Source organism: Apostichopus japonicus, chromosome 19 (genome assembly GCF_037975245.1).
Source record: "Apostichopus japonicus isolate 1M-3 chromosome 19, ASM3797524v1, whole genome shotgun sequence".
In the NCBI taxonomy this organism is placed as follows: Eukaryota; Metazoa; Echinodermata; class Holothuroidea; order Aspidochirotida; family Stichopodidae; genus Apostichopus; species Apostichopus japonicus.
In genome coordinates, this window is record NC_092579.1 from 13486068 (window position 1) to 13504807 (window position 18740).

Consider the following 18740-nt stretch of genomic DNA (forward strand, 5'->3'; position numbering starts at 1 on the left):
GTACCAGTTACTGCACACAAATAAAGGGGTGGATACAGTAAAATATAAGTAATGATGTTTTGATGGTATCAGCTACTGCACACAAATAAAGGGTTGTATAGAGTAAAATATAAGTAATGATGTATTGATGGTACCAGTAACTGCACACAAATAAAGAGGTGTATACAGTAAAATATAAGTAATGATGTTTTGATGGTACCAGCTACTGCACACAAATAAAGGGGTGTATAAAGTAAAATATAAGTAATGATGTTTTGATGTTACCAGTGACTGCACACAAATAAAGGGGTGGATACAGTGAAATATAAGTAATGATGTTTTGATGTTACCAGTTACTGCACACAATTAAAGAGGTGTATACAGTAAAATATACGTAATGATGTATTGATGGTACCAGTAACTGCACACAAATAAAGAGGTGTATACAGTAAAATATAAGTAATGATGTTTTGATGTTACCAGTGATTGCACACAAATAAAGAGGTGTATAGAGTAAAATATAAGTAATGATGTTTTGATGGTACCAGTTAATGCACACAAATAAAGAGGTGTATACAATAAAATATAAGTAATGATGTTTTGATGTTACCAGTGATTGCACACAAATAAAGAGGTGTATAGAGTAAAATATAAGTAATGATGTTTTGATGGTACCAGCTACTGCACACAAATAAAGGGGTGTATACAGTAAAATATAAGTAATGATGTATTGATGGTACCATCTACCGCACACAAATAAAGAGGTGTATACAGTAAAATATACTTAATGATGTTTTGATGGTACCAGCTACTGCACACAAATAAAGGGGTGTATACAGTAAAATATAAGTAATGATGTTTTGATGGTACCAGTTACTGCACACAATTTAAGAGGTGTATACAGTAAAATATACGTAATGATGTTTTGATGGTACAAGCTACTGCACACAAATAAAGGGGTGTATTAAGTAAAATTTAAGTAATGATGTTTTGATGGTACCAGTTAATGCACACAAATAAAGAGGTGTATACAATAAAATATAAGTAATGATGTTTTGATGTTACCAGTGATTGCACACAAATAAAGAGGTGTATAGAGTAAAATATAAGTAATGATGTTTTGATGGTACCAGCTACTGCACACAAATAAAGGGGTGTATACAGTAAAATATAAGTAATGATGTATTAATGGTACCAGTAACTGCACACAAATAAAGAGGTGTATACAGTAAAATATACGTAATGATGTTTTGATGGTACCAGCTACTGCACACAAATAAGGGGTGTATACAGTAAAATATAAGTAATGATGTTTTGATGTTACCAGTGATTGCACACAAATAAAGAGGTGTATACAGTAAAATATATGTAATGATGTTTTGATGGTACGAGCTACTGCACACAAATAAAGAGGTGTATACAGTAAAATATAAGTAATGATGTTTTGATGGTACCAGTTGCTGCACACAAATAAAGGGGTGTATAAAGTAAAATATAAGTAATGATGTTTTGATGTTACCAGTGACTGCACACAAATAAAGGGGTGGATACAGTGAAATATATGTAATGATGTTTTGATGGTACCAGTAACTGCACACAATTAAAGAGGTGTATACAGTAAAATATACGTAATGATGTTTTGATGGTACAAGCTACTGCACACAAATAAAGGGGTGTATACAGTAAAATTTAAGTAATGATGTTTTGATGGTACCAGTTAATGCACACAAATAAAGAGGTGTATACAATAAAATATAAGTAATGATGTTTTGATGTTACCAGTGATTGCACACAAATAAAGAGGAGTATAGAGTAAAATATAAGTAATGATGTTTTGATGGTACCAGCTACTGCACACAAATAAGGGGTGTATACATTAAAATATAAGTAATGATGTTTTGATGGTACCATCTACCGCACACAAATAAAGAGGTGTATACAGTAAAATATATGTAATGATGTTTTGATGGTACCAGTAATGCACACAAATAAAGAGGTGTATACAGTAAAATATACGTAATGATGTTTTGATGGTACCAGCTACTGCACACAAATAAGGGGTGTATACATTAAAATATAAGTAATGATGTTTTGATGGTACCATCTACCGCACACAAATAAAGAGGTGTATACAGTAAAATATATGTAATGATGTATTGATGGTACCAGTAACTGCACACAAATAAAGAGGTGTATACAGTAAAATATACGTAATGATGTTTTGATGGTACCAGCTACTGCACACAAATAAGGGGTGTATACATTAAAATATAAGTAATGATGTTTTGATGGTACCATCTACCGCACACAAATAAAGAGGTGTATACAGTAAAATATATGTAATGATGTATTGATGGTACCAGTAACTGCACACAAATAAAGAGGTGTATACAGTAAAATATACGTAATGATGTTTTGATGGTACCAGCTACTGCACACAAATAAGGGGTGTATACATTAAAATATAAGTAATGATGTTTTGATGGTACCATCTACCGCACACAAATAAAGAGGTGTATACAGTAAAATATATGTAATGATGTTTTGATGGTACCAGCTACTGCACACAAATAAAGAGGTGTATACAGTAAAATATAAGTAATGATGTTTTGATGGTACCAGTTACTGCACACAATTAAAGAGGTGTATACAGTAAAATATACGTAATGATGTTTTGATGGTACAAGCTACTGCACACAAATAAAGGGGTGTATAAAGTAAAATTTAAGTAATGATGTTTTGATGGTACCAGTTAATGCACACAAATAAAGAGGTGTATACAATAAAATATAAGTAATGATGTTTTGATGTTACCAGTGATTGCACACAAATAAAGAGGTGTATAGAGTAAAATATAAGTAATGATGTTTTGATGGTACCAGCTACTGCACACAAATAAGGGGTGTATACATTAAAATATAAGTAATGATGTTTTGATGGTACCATCTACCGCACACAAATAAAGAGGTGTATACAGTAAAATATATGTAATGATGTATTGATGGTACCAGTAACTGCACACAAATAAAGAGGTGTATACAGTAAAATATACGTAATGATGTTTTGATGGTACCAGCTACTGCACACAAATAAGGGGTGTATACATTAAAATATAAGTAATGATGTATTGATGGTACCATCTACCGCACACAAATAAAGAGGTGTATACAGTAAAATATATGTAATGATGTATTGATGGTACCAGTAACTGCACACAAATAAAGAGGTGTATACAGTAAAATATACGTAATGATGTTTTGATGGTACCAGCTACTGCACAAAAATAAGGGGTGTATACATTAAAATATAAGTAATGATGTTTTGATGGTACCATCTACCGCACACAAATAAAGAGGTGTATAAAGTAAAATATATGTAATGATGTATTGATGGTACCAGTAACTGCACACAAATAAAGAGGTGTATACAGTAAAATATACGTAATGATGTTTTGATAGTACCAGCTACTGCACACAAATAAGGGGTGTATACATTAAAATATAAGTAATGATGTTTTGATGGTACCATCTACCGCACACAAATAAAGAGGTGTATACAGTAAAATATATGTAATGATGTTTTGATGGTACCAGCTACTGCACACAAATAAAGGGGTGTATACAGTAAAATATAAGTAATGATGTTTTGATGGTACCAGTTACTGCACACAATTAAAGAGGTGTATACAGTAAAATATACGTAATGATGTTTTGATGGTACAAGCTACTGCACACAAATAAAGGGGTGTATAAAGTAAAATATATGTAATGATGTTTTGATGGTACCAGTTAATGCACACAAATAAAGAGGTGTATACAGTAAAATATAAGTAATGATGTTTTGATGTTACCAGTGATTGCACACAAATAAAGAGGTGTATAGAGTAAAATATAAGTAATGATGTTTTAATGGTACCAGCTACTGCACACAAATAAAGGGGTGTATACAGTAAAATATAAGTAATGATGTTTTGATGGTACCAGTTACTGCACACAATTAAAGAGGTGTATACAGTAAAATATAAGTAATGATGTTTTGATGGTACCAGCTACTGCACACAAATAAAGGGGTGTATACAGTAAAATATAAGTAATGATGTTTTGATGGTACCAGCTACTGCACACAAATAAAGAGGTGTATACAGTAAATGATAAGTAATGATGTTTTGATGGTACCAGTTATTGCACACAAATAAAGAGGTGTATACAGTAAAATATAAGTAATGATGTTTTAATGGTACCAGTTACTGAACACAAATAAAGAGGTGTATACACTTAAGTATAAGTAATGATGTTTTGACCGTACCAGCTACAATATGAGTAATATTATATGTGCATGATGTATCAAATATATAACTTGCATTTTGCAAAATGTGTCCAAAAACTTCCTTTTTATGTAATTATTAAATGTTTCTTTGTAAAGTTAGTTTCTCAGATGAAGTCAAGTTCAAACACCCAAACATTGTTGCATTGATTTTCATCTATACCTTTACACCAAAAAATTACACAAAATGCAGCAACTAAATTGACTAATCTTATTATTAATTCGAATGTTTGTGGAATCAATGGAGAAGACCAATTTGTTCCTGTCACATCTATATTGTGTATTCATTTGTAGTATCTCTGGTTTTCTTCATGACTCTGGTTTTGATTTCAACCATGGTAGACGAACAACTATCATTTTCATTGAATTGAAGAAAACATCACAAAATAAAGGAGCTTTGTTTATCCACACTTCCCAGTTTGTTAAAAATTTAACTTGCATATCCTGATTTGCACAATGGTATTTACTGATCCATTCTGTTTCCATTATGCTGTGTTAATAATTACATTTCATAATGAGCCACACTTTTTTCATGTAAAAAGCAATGTTTCTCACTTGGCACATAAATTTTTTGTACGTCAAATTGTGTTAAGTGTAGTAAAAGGCCTTGTATGAATGAAGAAATTGTATGAAAATACATCCTAAAGAAAATAGTTAAAGGCTCTGTGTACTGTGCAGTTTCCTTGAAGAACAGAAAGTGATAACTGATGTTAGACAACCCCAGCCCCTGGACATGAACTTCAGCCAGAGAACTTCCACACAGAGAATGGCACAGAAAACACCTAACCCTGGTAATTCCCAACTATCTTAAACTCATACCCCCTAGCATTTTCTGATCAATTTGGTGGGGCAACTTTATTTGTCTGAGGAGAGAGCTTTTGCATCAAACTGATTTAAAAATGTCCTTTATCAGTGATGAACATACTTTGAAAACTGGAAAGCAGGTTTTCAATTGGCCAGGACGCTGCTTACCAGCTGAGCTTTCTTTTATTTTTGTCAGTCTATGGCTTATTGTACTCCAAGCCCTTTTCATGTTCACAGTGAATGTAGCTGATGTAAGTAAGGTGAAATGGGGTACCCCTCCTATTATTTCTTGGTAGAAGACATCCGTAAATGTAGCAATTTGCAAATGTTGTTATTGATGCAAAGCATTTCATGTCGCAGTGTGATTTGACACCACTGTCCTCAGGTACGCAATGAGCAAGGATATCTCAGAGGGGGCAAGTGGGGATGTCTCACTCCCCAATCTTGGTAGAAAGTTGAAGGTTTACAGTCTTGTATGAGGCTAATGCCTCCTCACATGACTTTACAACTTAACCCCTGGTCATTGGTAACTTGTCACACCCACACACCAAAGTGTGCACAATTCAATCAATCTCTCCTGGAGCACCGCAGTGCACCACAACCACGTGTCCCACAGGGGACTTCCCATAGGGTGCAGCCACAAACCGGCGCACGCAACTATATTTACAAGTTACCTCGCAGGTCCCCATTTATACACCTGGGTGAAGAGAGGCAATGGAGATAAAGCGCCTTGCCAAAGGACACAACGCAATGATCTGGCCAGGGCTCGAACCTGTAATCCTTAGATCACAAGTCCACTGCCTTAACCACTTGACTACAACGCCCTGACAGTAGTTGGAAAATTTGAGTGCCGCAGTCGGAACTTGCCGACTGTCGCACTATAATTTACCTAAGCCTATTCATATATTCTTGTGATTGTGAATGGCCTAAAAATTTCGGTTAAGATTGTCCTTTAATCAGTCATATTTACGTTTTCCTTGCCACTTTGAGAAATTGTTTCTCGCGATCTTTATACTCCACCGTACAAAACTTCGTAAGATTTTGAATACTCTAAAAAAAAAAATGCCTAATAGAACATCTGTACAACGTTCGCCAGCTTCAATTTGGTTTATCTATGTACTAATTTTGCTATTGGGTGGGATGATCCTATTCGCTAGCAGGCTGGCTTCAAATAAGTTCAGGATATATATGGTCTGTGGAATACAATAAAACACTCAATGCTAATCTACGGAAGCTTAAAAGTGCCATCAACAAGGAAAACTTTGCCCCATAAGTTGGACATTTTTCAGTAAATTGTTAAGATAACAACAATAGAATCTTATCAAAAATCAGGAAAATGTTGGATTGCTCAGTTGCTTTAACTGAGCAATCCAACAATTTTCTGCAAAATGTTTAATTGACAACTTATCATACCTCGTCAATTGGACAGTTTGCTGCAAAATGTTCAATTGTTCACTTCATTCCAACTGAGCAATTGGACATTTTTCTGCAAAATGTTTAACTGACATCTTATCGTATCTCGTCAACTCAACATTTTCTGCAACATGCTTAATTTTTCACTTAATTCCAAATGCTCAGTTGGAATGAAGTGAACAATTAAACAAATTTCACGTAAGTGATGAATAGCCCACCCCTTCCCCAAGAAATAATATTAAGCGCGCTAGGAAAAAGCACTGTATTTTTGGCAATTTACTATGTCGTCAAATAATTTGTTGCCAAAAAAAGAGATTTTTTGAGAAAAAGTGGTCCGGGAAAGAACGTGGACACAAAAACCAAACTACCGAACGACTGATCCGCTTCCAACCCCAGTCCCCTTGCACCGGTACTGTGACTGTTACATTAACATAGCTTTTGTAGTAGTCTATGTAGCCTTCAAGCAGATAAATTATACTCAGTTGTTTACTTGCTTAACCAGAGTGATTAATAAGTTTGTGAAGTGAGGGCCAGTGGTACAAATGTATCGAGAAAAAAAGTTGACGGGGACTTTAAAAGGCTGTCCCGGGAGCAGGAATGGGAGAGATTTCACACCCCTGCCTCTTTACCCTCTGAACAATTATCGAAAATAGAAGGCTTGAAGTAAGCCGGTGTTCATCCATGATCTAGCACGGATAGGTTCTCAAATAAGCTACTGTAAAGCTTCTTGATCCTTGGGTAACTAAACTAAACTAATAATTAGCCAGAGTGAATACTGTTATGCTCGAAAACTAATAGGGTATTAAAGTCGTCGCAACCCCCGCCCCTACCCACAACGCCCCTGGTAGCTTCCGTTTACCTAATTCCGTAAACGAGACGCTTGGACGTTTCTGAACAGATGGTTGGGCTAGAGTTACCCACGAAAGAGGGAAAGGGGGAGGGAGGTGAGGTTAGTGCGACCGTGTGAGTAGTTCGAAGTTTTTCAGCCCTTTCTTTGCGCTTTTATATGTGCCCCTCACAGTCTGATGATATAATAAATAATATTAAACTTATCATAGATTATATTATTGATTATTTTCATTTATCATCAAAGTTTATTACATATCATATGTTTTGTCCCCGGAGAAATTACTCTACCACTCAATCCTCCCCACCGTTACCATAATGCTGTACTACGAATACATGTTTGTATTTCTCCTTAAGGGAAAATTTGCTTATTTCAACGTTAAGGAGAAATACAAGAAACTCGTATCTAATTAGAAAAACAAATTTTGACTGTTACATTAACATATAGCTTTTGTAGTAAATAGTCTATGTAGCCTTCAAGCAGATAGCTATACTCAGTTGCTTACTTGCTCAACCAGTGTGAATTTAAGATTGTGAAGTGAGGGCCAGTGGTACAAATGTATCGAAAAAAGTTGATGGGGACTTTAAAAGGCTGTCCCGGGAGCAGGAATGGGAGAGATTTCACACCCCTGCCTCTTTACCCTCTGAACAATTATTGAAAATAGAAGGCTTGAAGTAAGCCGGTGTTCATCCATGATCTAGCACGGATAGGTTCTCAAATAAGCTACTGTAAAGCTTCCTGATCCTTGGGTAACTAAACTAAACTAATAATTAGCCAGAGTGAATACTGTTATGCTCGAAAACTAATAGGGTATTAAAGTCGTCGTAACCCCCGCCCCTACCCACAACGCCCCTGGTAGCTTTCGTTTACCTAATTCCGTAAACGAGACGCTTGGACGTTTCTGAACAGATGGTTGGGATAGAGTTACCCACGAAAGAGGGAAAGGGGGAGGGAGGTGGGGTTAGTGCGACCGTGTGAGTAGATCGAAGTTTTTCAGCCCTTTCTTTGCGCTTTTATATGTGCCCCTCACAGTCTGATGATATAATAAATAATATTAAACTTATCATAGATTATATTATTGATTATTTTCATTTATCATCAAAGTTTATTACATATCATATGTTTTGTCCCCGGAGAAATTACTCTACCACTCAATCCTCCCCACCGTTACCATAATGCTGTACTACGAATACATGTTTGTATTTCTCCTTAAGGGAAAATTTGCTTATTTCGACGTTAAGGAGAAATACAAGAAACCTGTATCTAATTAGAAATGCAAATTCTGGCATTTACATTAACATGGCTTTTGTAGTAAACAGTCTATGTAGCCTTCAAGCAGATGACTATACTCAGATGCTTACTTGCTTAACCAGAGTGATTAATAAGTTTGTGAAGTGATGTCCAGCGGTACAAATGTATCGAGAAAAAAATGACGGGGACTTTAAAAGGCGGTCCCGGGAGCAGGAATGGGAGAGAATTCACACCCCTGCCTCTTTACCCTCTGAACAATTATCGAAAATAGAAGGCTTGAAGTAAGCCGGTGTTCATCCATGATCTAGCACGGATAGGTTCTCAAATAAGCTACTGTAAAGCTTCTTGATCCTTGGGTAACTAAACTAAACTAATAATTAGCCAGAGTGAATACTGTTATGCTCGAAAACTAATAGGGTATTAAAGTCGTCGCAACCCCCGCCCCTACCCACAACGCCCCTGGTAGCTTCCGTTTACCTAATTCCGTAAAACGAGACGCTTGGACGTTTCTGAACAGATGGTTGGGCTAGAGTTACCCACGAAAGAGGGAAAGGGGGAGGGAGGTGGGGTTAGTGCGACCGTGTGAGTAGTTCGAAGTTTTTCAGCCCTTTCTTTGCGCTTTTATATGTGCCCCTCACAGTCTGATGATATAATAAATAATATTAAACTTATCATAGATTATATTATTGATTATTTTCATTTATCATCAAAGTTTATTACATATCATATGTTTTGTCCCCGGAGAAATTACTCTACCACTCAATCCTCCCCACCGTTACCATAATGCTGTACTACGAATACATGTTTGTATTTCTCCTTAAGGGAAAATTTGCTTATTTCGACGTTAAGGAGAAATACAAGAAACCTGTATCTAATTAGAAATGCAAATTCTGGCATTTACATTAACATGGCTTTTGTAGTAAACAGTCTATGTAGCCTTCAAGCAGATGACTATACTCAGATGCTTACTTGCTTAACCAGAGTGATTAATAAGTTTGTGAAGTGATGGCCAGCGGTACAAATGTATCGAGAAAAAAAGTTGACGGGGACTTTAAAAGGCGGTCCCGGGAGCAGGAATGGGAGAGATTTCACACCCCTGCCTCTTTACCCTCTGAACAATTATCGAAAATAGAAGGCTTGAAGTAAGCCGGTGTTCATCCATGATCTAGCACGGATAGGTTCTCAAATAAGCTACTGTAAAGCTTCCTGATCCTTGGGTAACTAAACTAAACTAATAATTAGCCAGAGTGAATACTGTTATGCTCGAAAACTAATAGGGTATTAAAGTCGTCGTAACCCCCGCCCCTACCCACAACGCCCCTGGTAGCTTCCGTTTACCTAATTCCGTAAAACGAGACGCTTGGACGTTTCTGAACAGATGGTTGGGCTAGAGTTACCCACGAAAGAGGGAAAGGGGGAGGGAGGTGGGGTTAGTGCGACCGTGTGAGTAGTTCGAAGTTTTTCAGCCCTTTCTTTGCGCTTTTATATGTGCCCCTCACAGTCTGATGATATAATAAATAATATTAAACTTATCATAGATTATATTATTATTTTCATTTATCATCAAAGTTTATTACATATCATATGTTTTGTCCCCGGAGAAATTACTCTACCACTCAATCCTCCCCACCGTTACCATAATGCTGTACTACGAATACATGTTTGTATTTCTCCTTAAGGGAAAATTTGCTTATTTCAACGTTAAGGAGAAATACAAGAAACTCGTATCTAATTAGAAATGCAAATTTTGACTGTTACATTAACATATATCTTTTGTAGTAAATAGTCTATGTAGCCTTCAAGCAGATAGCTATACTCAGTTGCTTACTTGCTCAACCAATGTGAATTTAAGATTGTGAAGTGAGGGCCAGTGGTACAAATGTATCGAGAAAAAAATGACGGGGACTTTAAAAGGCGGTCCCGGGAGCAGGAATGGGAGAGATTTCACACCCCTGCCTCTTTACCCTCTGAACAATTATTGAAAATAGAAGGCTTGAAGTAAGCCGGTGTTCATCCATGATTTAACACGGATAGGTTCTCAAATAAGCTACTGTAAAGCTTCTTGATCCTTGGGTAACTAAACTAAACTAATAATTAGCCAGAGTGAATACTGTTATGCTCGAAAACTAATAGGGTATTAAAGTCGTCGCAACCCCCGCCCCAACCCACAACGCCCCTGGTAGCTTTCCTTTACCTAATTCCGTAAACGAGACGCTTGGACGTTTCTGAACAGATGGTTGGGCTAGAGTTACCCACGAAAGAGGGAAAGGGGGAGGGAGGTGGGGTTAGTGCGACCGTGTGAGTAGTTCGAAGTTTTCAGCCCTTTCTTTGCGCTTTTATATGTGCCCCTCACAGTCTGATGATATAATAAATAATATTAAACTTATCATAGATTATATTATTGATTATTTTCATTTATCATCAAAGTTTATTACATATCATATGTTTTGTCCCCGGAGAAATTACTCTACCACTCAATCCTCCCCACCGTTACCATAATGCTGTACTACGAATACATGTTTGTATTTCTCCTTAAGGGAAAATTTGCTTATTTCAACGTTAAGGAGAAATACAAGAAACTCGTATCTAATTAGAAATGCAAATTTTGACTGTTACATTAACATATAACTTTTTTAGTAAATAGTCTATGTAGCCTTCAAGCAGATAGCTATACTCAGTTGCTTACTTGCTCAACCAGTGTGAATTTAAGATTGTGAAGTGATGGCCAGTGGTACAAATGTATCGAGAAAAAAAAGTTGACGGGGACTTTAAAAGGCGGTCCCGGGAGCAGGAATGGGAGAGATTTCACACCCCTGCCTCTTTACCCTCTGAACAATTATTGAAAATAGAAGGCTAGAAGTAAGCCGGTATTCATCCATGTTTAACACGGATAGGTTCTCAAATAAGCTACTGTAAAGCTTCCTGATCCTTGGGTAACTAAACTAAACTAATAATTAGCCAGAGTGAATACTGTTATGCTCGAAAACTAACAGGGTATTAAAGTCGTCGCAACCCCCGCCCCTACCCACAACGCCCCTGGTAGCTTTCCTTTACCTAATTCCGTAAACGAGACGCTTGGACGTTTCTGAACAGATGGTTGGGCTAGAGTTACCCACGAAAGAGGGAAAGGGGGAGGGAGGTGGGGTTAGTGCGACCGTGTGAGTAGTTCGAAGTTTTTCAGCCCTTTCTTTGCGCTTTTATATGTGCCCCTCACAGTCTGATGATATAATAAATAATATTAAACTTATCATAGATTATATTATTGATTATTTTCATTTATCATCAAAGTTTATTACATATCATATGTTTTGTCCCCGGAGAAATTACTCTACCACTCAATCCTCCCCACCGTTACCATAATGCTGTACTACGAATACATGTTTGTATTTCTCTTTAAGGGAAAATTTGCTTATTTCAACGTTAAGGAGAAATACAAGAAACTCGTATCTAATTAGAAATGCAAATTTTGACTGTTACATTAACATATAGCTTTTGTAGTAAATAGTCTATGTAGCCTTCAAGCAGATAGCTATACTCAGTTGCCTACTTGCTCAACCAGTGTGAATTTAAGTTTGTGAAGTGAGGGCCAGTGGTACAAATGTATCGAAAAAAGTTGACGGGGACTTTAAAAGGCGGTCCCGGGGGCAGGAATGGGAGAGATTTCACACCCCTGCCTCTTTACCCTCTGAACAATTATTGCAAATAGAAGGCTTGAAGTAAGCCGGTGTTCATCCATGATTTAACACGGATAGGTTCTCAAATAAGCTACTGTAAAGCTTCCTGATCCTTGGGTAACTAAACTAAACTAATAATTAGCCAGAGTGAATACTGTTATGCTCGAAAACTAATAGGGTATTAAAGTCGTCGCAACCCCTGCCCCTACCCACAACGCCCCTGGTAGCTTCCGCTTACCTAATTCCGTAAACGAGACGCTTGGACGTTTCTGAACAGATGGTTGGGCTAGAGTTACCCACGAAAGAGGGAAAGGGGGAGGGAGGTGGGGTTAGTGCGACCGTGTGAGTAGTTCGAAGTTTTTCAGCCCTTTCTTTGCGCTTTTATATGTGCCCCTCACAGTCTGATGATATAATAAATAATATTAAACTTATCATAGATTATATTATTGATTATTTTCATTTATCATCAAGTTTATTACATATCATATGATTTGTCCCCGGAGAAATTACCACTCAATCCTCCCCACCGTTACCATAATGCTGTACTACGAATACATGTTTGTATTTCTCCTTAAGGGAAAATTTGCTTATTTCAACGTTAAGGAGAAATACAAGAAACTCGTATCTAATTAGAAATGCAAATTTTGACTGTTACATTAACATATAACGTTTTTAGTAAATAGTCTATGTAGCCTTCAAGCAGATAGCTATACTCAGTTGCTTACTTGCTCAACCAGTGTGAATTTAAGATTGTGAAGTGATGGCCAGTGGTACAAATGTATCGAGAAAAAAAAGTTGACGGGGACTTTAAAAGGCGGTCCCGGGAGCAGGAATGGGAGAGATTTCACACCCCTGCCTCTTTACCCTCTGAACAATTATTGAAAATAGAAGGCTAGAAGTAAGTCGGTATTCATCCATGTTTAACACGGATAGGTTCTCAAATAAGCTACTGTAAAGCTTCCTGATCCTTGGGTAACTAAACTAAACTAATAATTAGCCAGAGTGAATACTGTTATGCTCGAAAACTAACAGGGTATTAAAGTCGTCGCAACCCCCGCCCCTACCCACAACGCCCCTGGTAGCTTTCCTTTACCTAATTCCGTAAACGAGACGCTTGGACGTTTCTGAACAGATGGTTGGGCTAGAGTTACCCACGAAAGAGGGAAAGGGGGAGGGAGGTGGGGTTAGTGCGACCGTGTGAGTAGTTCGAAGTTTTTCAGCCCTTTCTTTGCGCTTTTATATGTGCCCCTCACAGTCTGATGATATAATAAATAATATTAAACTTATCATAGATTATATTATTGATTATTTTCATTTATCATCAAAGTTTATTACATATCATATGTTTTGTCCCCGGAGAAATTACTCTACCACTCAATCCTCCCCACCGTTACCATAATGCTGTACTACGAATACATGTTTGTATTTCTCCTTAAGGGAAAATTTGCTTATTTCAACGTTAAGGAGAAATACAAGAAACTCGTATCTAATTAGAAATGCAAATTTTGACTGTTACATTAACATATAGCTTTTGTAGTAAATAGTCTATGTAGCCTTCAAGCAGATAGCTATACTCAGTTGCCTACTTGCTCAACCAGTGTGAATTTAAGTTTGTGAAGTGAGGGCCAGTGGTACAAATGTATCGAAAAAAGTTGACGGGGACTTTAAAAGGCGGTCCCGGGGGCAGGAATGGGAGAGATTTCACACCCCTGCCTCTTTACCCTCTGAACAATTATTGCAAATAGAAGGCTTGAAGTAAGCCGGTGTTCATCCATGATTTAACACGGATAGGTTCTCAAATAAGCTACTGTAAAGCTTCCTGATCCTTGGGTAACTAAACTAAACTAATAATTAGCCAGAGTGAATACTGTTATGCTCGAAAACTAATAGGGTATTAAAGTCGTCGCAACCCCCGCCCCTACCCACAACGCCCCTGGTAGCTTCCGTTTACCTAATTCCGTAAACGAGACGCTTGGACGTTTCTGAACAGATGGTTGGGCTAGAGTTACCCACGAAAGAGGGAAAGGGGGAGGGAGGTGGGGTTAGTGCGACCGTGTGAGTAGTTCGAAGTTTTTCAGCCCTTTCTTTGCGCTTTTATATGTGCCCCTCACAGTCTGATGATATAATAAATAATATTAAACTTATCATAGATTATATTATTGATTATTTTCATTTATCATCAAGTTTATTACATATCATATGATTTGTCCCCGGAGAAATTACCACTCAATCCTCCCCACCGTTACCATAATGCTGTACTACGAATACATGTTTGTATTTCTCCTTAAGGGAAAATTTGCTTATTTCAACGTTAAGGAGAAATACAAGAAACTCGTATGTAATTAGAAATGCAAATTTTGACTGTTACATTAACATAGCTTTTGTAGTAAATAGTCTATGTAGCCTTCAAGCAGATAGCTATACTCAGTTGCTTACTTGCTCAACCAGTGTGAATTTAAGATTGTGAAATGAGGGCCAGTGGTACAAATGTATCGAGAAAAAAAGTTGACGGGGACTTTAAAAGGCGGTCCCGGGGGCAGGAATGGGAGAGATTTCACACCCCTGCCTCTTTACCCTCTGAACAATTATTGAAAATAGAAGGCTTGAAGTAAGCCGGTGTTCATCCATGGTTTAACACGGATAGGTTCTCAAATAAGCTACTGTAAAGCTTCTTGATCCTTGGGTAACTAAACTAAACTAATAATTAGCCAGAGTGAATACTGTTATGCTCGAAAACTAATAGGGTATTAAAGTCGTCGCAACCCCCGCCCCTACCCACAACGCCCCTGGTAGCTTCCGTTTACCTAATTCCGTAAACGAGACGCTTGGACGTTTCTGAACAGATGGTTGGGCTAGAGTTACCCACGAAAGAGGGAAAGGGGGAGGGAGGTGGGGTTAGTGCGACCGTGTGAGTAGTTCGAAGTTTTTCAGCCCTTTCTTTGCGCTTTTATATGTGCCCCTCACAGTCTGATGATATAATAAATAATATTAAACTTATCATAGATTATATTATTGATTATTTTCATTTATCATCAAAGTTTATTACATATCATATGTTTTGTCCCCGGAGAAATTACCACTCAATCCTCCCCACCGTTACCATAATGCTGTACTACGAATACATGTTTGTATTTCTCCTTAAGGGAAAATTTGCTTATTTCAACGTTAAGGAGAAATACAAGAAACTCGTATCTAATTAGAAATACAAATTTTGACTGTTACATTAACATATAGCTTTTGTAGTAAATAGTCTATGTAGCCTTCAAGCAGATAGCTATACTCAGTTGCTTACTTGCTCAACCAGTGTGAATTTAAGTTTGTGAAGTGAGGGCCAGTGGTACAAATGTATCGAAAAAAGTTGATGGGGACTTTAAAAGGCTGTCCCGGGAGCAGGAATGGGAGAGATTTCACACCCCTGCCTCTTTACCCCCTGAACAATTATTGAAAATAGAAGGCTTGAAGTATGCCGGTGTTCATCCATGATTTAACACGGATAGGTTCTCAAATAAGCTACTGTAAAGCTTCTTGATCCTTGGGTAACTAAACTAAACTAATAATTAGCCAGAGTGAATACTGTTATGCTCGAAAACTAATAGGGTATTAAAGTCGTCGCAACCCCCGCCCCTACCCACAACGCCCCTGGTAGCTTCCGTTTACCTATAATTCCGTAAACGAGACGCTTGGACGTTTCTGAACAGATGGTTAGGCTAGAGTTACCCACGAAAGAGGGAAAGGGGGAGGGAGGTGGGGTTAGTGCGACCGTGTGAGTAGTTCGAAGTTTTTCAGCCCTTTCTTTGCGCTTTTATATGTGCCCCTCACAGTCTGATGATATAATAAATAATATTAAACTTATCATAGATTATATTATTGATTATTTTCATTTATCATCAAAGTTTATTACATATCATATGTTTTGTCCCCGGAGAAATTACTCTACCACTCAATCCTCCCCACCGTACCCATAATGCTGTACTACGAATACATGTTTGTATTTCTCCATAAGGGAAAATTTGCTTATTTCGACGTTAAGGAGAAATACAAGAAACCTGTATCTAATTAGAAATGCAAATTCTGGCAGTTACATTAACATAGCTTTTGTAGTAAACAGTCTATGTAGCCTTCAAGCAGATAGCTATACTAAGTTGCTTACTTGCTCAACCAGTGTGATTAATAAGTTTGTGAAGTGATGGCCAGCGGTACAAATGTATCGAGAAAAAAAGTTGATGGGGACTTTAAAAGGCGGTCCCGGGAGCAGGAATGGGAGAGATTTCACACCCCTGCCTCTTTACCCTCTGAACAATTATCGAAAATAGAAGGCTTGAAGTAAGCCGGTGTTCATCCATGATCTAGCACGGATAGGTTCTCAAATAAGCTACTGTAAAGCTTCTTGATCCTTGGGTAACTAAACTAAACTAATAATTAGCCAGAGTGAATACTGTTATGCTCGAAAACTAATAGGGTATTAAAGTCGTCGCAACCCCCGCCCCTACCCACAACGCCCCTGGTAGCTTCCGTTTACCTAATTCCGTAAACGAGACGCTTGGACGTTTCTGAACAGATGGTTGGGCTAGAGTTACCCACGAAAGAGGGAAAGGGGGAGGGAGGTGAGGTTAGTGCGACCGTGTGAGTAGTTCGAAGTTTTTCAGCCCTTTCTTTGCGCTTTTATATGTGCCCCTCACAGTCTGATGATATAATAAATAATATTAAACTTATCATAGATTATATTATTGATTATTTTCATTTATCATCAAAGTTTATTACATATCATATGTTTTGTCCCCGGAGAAATTACTCTACCACTCAATCCTCCCCACCGTTACCATAATGCTGTACTACGAATACATGTTTGTATTTCTCCTTAAGGGAAAATTTGCTTATTTCAACGTTAAGGAGAAATACAAGAAACTCGTATCTAATTAGAAATGCAAATTTTGACTGTTACATTAACATATAGCTTTTGTAGTAAACAGTCTATGTAGCCTTCAAGCAGATAGCTATACTCAGTTGCCTACTTGCTCAACCAGTGTGAATTTAAGTTTGTGAAGTGAGGGCCAGTGGTACAAATGTATCGAAAAAAGTTGACGGGGACTTTAAAAGGCGGTCCCGGGGGCAGGAATGGGAGAGATTTCACACCCCTGCCTCTTTACCCTCTGAACAATTATCGAAAATAGAAGGCTTGAAGTAAGCCGGTGTTCATCCATGATCTAGCACGGATAGGTTCTCAAATAAGCTACTGTAAAGCTTCTTGATCCTTGGGTAACTAAACTAAACTAATAATTAGCCAGAGTGAATACTGTTATGCTCGAAAACTAATAGGGTATTAAAGTCGTCGCAACCCCCGCCCCTACCCACAACGCCCCTGGTAGCTTCCGTTTACCTAATTCCGTAAACGAGACGCTTGGACGTTTCTGAACAGATGGTTGGGCTAGAGTTACCCACGAAAGAGGGAAAGGGGGAGGGAGGTGAGGTTAGTGCGACCGTGTGAGTAGTTCGAAGTTTTTCAGCCCTTTCTTTGCGCTTTTATATGTGCCCCTCACAGTCTGATGATATAATAAATAATATTAAACTTATCATAGATTATATTATTGATTATTTTCATTTATCATCAAAGTTTATTACATATCATATGTTTTGTCCCCGGAGAAATTACTCTACCACTCAATCCTCCCCACCGTTACCATAATGCTGTACTACGAATACATGTTTGTATTTCTCCTTAAGGGAAAATTTGCTTATTTCAACGTTAAGGAGAAATACAAGAAACTCGTATCTAATTAGAAATGCAAATTTTGACTGTTACATTAACATATAGCTTTTGTAGTAAACAGTCTATGTAGCCTTCAAGCAGATAGCTATACTCAGTTGCCTACTTGCTCAACCAGTGTGAATTTAAGTTTGTGAAGTGAGGGCCAGTGGTACAAATGTATCGAAAAAAGTTGACGGGGACTTTAAAAGGCGGTCCCGGGGGCAGGAATGGGAGAGATTTCACACCCCTGCCTCTTTACCCTCTGAACAATTATTGCAAATTGAAGGCTTGAAGTAAGCCGGTGTTCATCCATGATTTAACACGGATAGGTTCTCAAATAAGCTACTGTAAAGCTTCCTGATCCTTGGGTAACTAAACTAAACTAATAATTAGCCAGAGTGAATACTGTTATGCTCGAAAACTAATAGGGTATTAAAGTCGTCGCAACCCCCGCCCCTACCCACAACGCCCCTGGTAGCTTCCGTTTACCTAATTCCGTAAACGAGACGCTTGGACGTTTCTGAACAGATGGTTGGGCTAGAGTTACCCACGAAAGAGGGAAAGGGGGAGTGAGGTGGGGTTAGTGCGACCGTGTGAGTAGTTCGAAGTTTTTCAACCCTTTCTTTGCGCTTTTATATGTGCCCCTCACAGTCTGATGATATAATAAATAATATTAAACTTATCATAGATTATATTATTGATT

The 18740-nt window shown here is 37.7% G+C and overlaps 1 protein-coding gene and 1 long non-coding RNA gene across 4 annotated transcripts in view; both read left to right on the forward strand.

The window, feature by feature from the left end:
• The window catches only part of LOC139960716 (zinc transporter ZIP11-like), a 56555-nt gene that overhangs the window by 21870 nt on the left and 15945 nt on the right, over window positions 1-18740 (forward strand). The gene's annotated exons all lie outside the window — the stretch shown is intronic.
• Window positions 212-4350, forward strand: LOC139960127 (uncharacterized). 2 transcript variants are annotated; one of them, XR_011790374.1, is made up of 3 exons: window positions 212-1911; window positions 1976-2946; window positions 3012-4350. It is a non-coding gene; the product is annotated as an uncharacterized lncRNA (long non-coding RNA). The 2 variants fall into 2 exon arrangements; XR_011790373.1 differs by having other exon boundaries at window positions 1976-4350.